Below are 2633 nucleotides of genomic sequence, written 5' to 3' on the forward strand. Positions count from 1 at the left end.
TGCACTCGATGATGAGAGGCGTAACGGCCTTTCAAAGAAAATTGGAGTTTTAGAATGTAATGGGACACTCTCAGACAACGAAGAAGTCATCATGAAGGCATTTGAGTTGCATTACAAAAGTCTCTTTGGGAAAACGCAACATTTAGACATCCAGTTGGCAAAAAACTTAGTTTCTTTAATGCCCGAGGTAAAGCAGCTTCAGCAAGATCTCCTCAGTGGACCAGTAACATTGGAATAAGTTCGATGCGCGGTAGACGAGTTGCCAAATTCTAAAACACCAGGACCTGATGGGCTCCCTGCAGAGTTTTACAAGACATACAAGAACTTGCTATGTCCTTTCCTACTTGAGGTGTTTTTGGAGGCGTATGAGATGGGAACTTTACCGCCGTCATTTTATGAGAGCCATACCGTGTTGATCCCTAAAAGTCAAGACCCAGACAAATTACAGCGCATTGAAGGCTATCGACCAATTAGTTTATGCAACGTAGATTACAAAATTTTTGCTAAAATTTTGACAAAACGATTACAGTGTGTCACGTCATCTGTTGTTGGAGACCACCAAACCTGTGGGATTAGGGGGAGACGTATACAAACTAACATCCACGTTGCGCGTTCAGTGATAGAAAGCTGCGTTCTTCATGCCGGTCAAGTCGCCATGGTTCAAGTAGACTTGGCTAAGGCATTTGATCGCGTGTCCCATGCTTTCCTGTTTGCTATTTTACGTCATGTAAACCCAGGACCAACTCTTTTAAAGGGTCTTAGGTTATGTTACCGTAACTGTGCCACCAGGCTCATAGTTAGCGGTTCACTTTCAAATCGAATTAGTCTGGAATCGTCCGTCAAACAAGCATGTCCGCTATCACCGCTTTTATTTTCGCTTTATTTAGAACCCCTCTGTTTAAGTGTACTTAACAGCCCTACCGTGGAAGGTTTCCGTCTCTACTCTTCTGAAGTTAAAGTATTGGCATATGCAGACGATATAGCTTTCTTTTGTGCCGATAAACGCAGCGTCGACAATGTCCTTACAATAACACAAAACTTCTGTGACGCAACCGGCGCACTCCTTAATAAGGAGAAAAGCGTAGGTTTCTGGTGCGGGCAATGGGCCACAACACCTTCAGAGTATGCTGAAATATCGTGGAGCTGCATTGCTCCTCAGTACTTAGGAGTTCCTCTTAACAGTATTCGTAACAATGGTCATTACTGGACTGAACGGGTGTCAAAAATCAAATGTCAAGCTTACAAGATGAAATCCAACCAGTGGTCAGTTTTCGGGCGAGCTAAGGCCTGTAATATGTTTCTCGCCGCCAAACTTTGGTATATACTTCAAGTGATTTGCTGTAGCAGAAGCCATATTCAGAAATTCCACAGAGTGTTTGCTACTTTTATATGGAGTTCCAATTGGGAACCTACAAGACGTGATAACCTCTTTCGCCCCATCGATGTCGGCGGTCTCGGACTCATACACATCTTTCTAAAGCAAGTAATATCTCGATTTTTATTCTTCAAAACTGCACCTCATCATTTACTTCGCCCTTACTTACAGACGGAACTCGCGAGTGCATTACCTTATTTGGTGGTTACGACGATACCCGCAAGCACATCACGTCCCGTGGGGTACCACAAAGAAGTAGTGAGCGCGATTGAGTTTCTAACAGCTCGTTTTTCTTTGGAGCATTTATTTACGGTTTCACGCAAAGTCTTATATGCTGATCTCATTGACATAACGTTCCCTGAACCTTTGTATCGAAGCATATATAGTAAAGGCCCTTGAAAAGATGTCCTCAGACGTGTCCGAAAACTACATGTCTCGCCTACAGCAAAGTCATTCTTCTTTAAGCTCCATACTTCGACGTTACCTGTAAAACCCTGGCTTCGCGAACGTGGAATTTTTGTTCCGTGGTCAATCAATTGCCGCCTTTGTAACCAACCGGAAACTATAGAGCATTGTTTTATTTTCTGCACTGATGCTTACCTTTTCTGGGATGTCCTACAAAGGACACTGAAAAAAGACTTGAATATCAATGCTTACACAAGCCGTTTTTTGCCCTTAAAATTGAATGATAGTTTTCCTTACGATCTGTTTACATCAATGGGGTTGCATAGCCTCTGGAATACAAGAATGATTGACAGGAATGCGGACCCTCCCCGATCTACCAAATCAAAATTTATTGAAACCCTAACGCATGTACAAAATGTATTTAACTACCTTGACGAGCGGCCAGATTGGTATGTTCTTTTTGATCGATGCATTAATCTACCTGACTTTTAGCACGTGCATTTTGTATTTATTTAATATTCCTTTCTGTTCCTTCTGTTTATTCACGACAATGAGCCTATGAGAGTATAAGATAGAGAATTATATGTAATGGAAATTGGGATGTGATAACCTTACCATGCTTTTGTCTTGCTGTTGTCTAATATTTCCATGTAATAAATAAAAAAAAAAAGTTCAGTTGGCGCAGCGGTAAAATATCGCGCTACTGACCAAGTGTTCAAAGGTTCAATCCCCAAAGGAGCGGGTTTTTTTTTTTTTTCGTAAAGTTTTTTATTTTTTTTTATTTACCAAAACACACATAAACAAACCCAGACCGATGACAGGGAAATTAAAGTCCTTATTATTTACCGAGACG

The 2633-nt window shown here is 41.4% G+C and overlaps 1 pseudogene; it reads left to right on the forward strand.

Annotated features, from left to right (window-relative positions):
* The first annotated feature begins 1525 nt into the window (after nucleotides 1–1525).
* On the forward strand, nucleotides 1526–2309 carry LOC121833523 (annotated as a pseudogene).
* Nucleotides 2310–2633: the final 324 nt, after the last annotated feature.

This window comes from Ixodes scapularis, unplaced genomic scaffold, assembly GCF_016920785.2.
Source record: "Ixodes scapularis isolate PalLabHiFi unplaced genomic scaffold, ASM1692078v2 PGA_scaffold8__174_contigs__length_109621045, whole genome shotgun sequence".
Classification (NCBI taxonomy): domain Eukaryota; kingdom Metazoa; phylum Arthropoda; class Arachnida; order Ixodida; family Ixodidae; genus Ixodes; species Ixodes scapularis.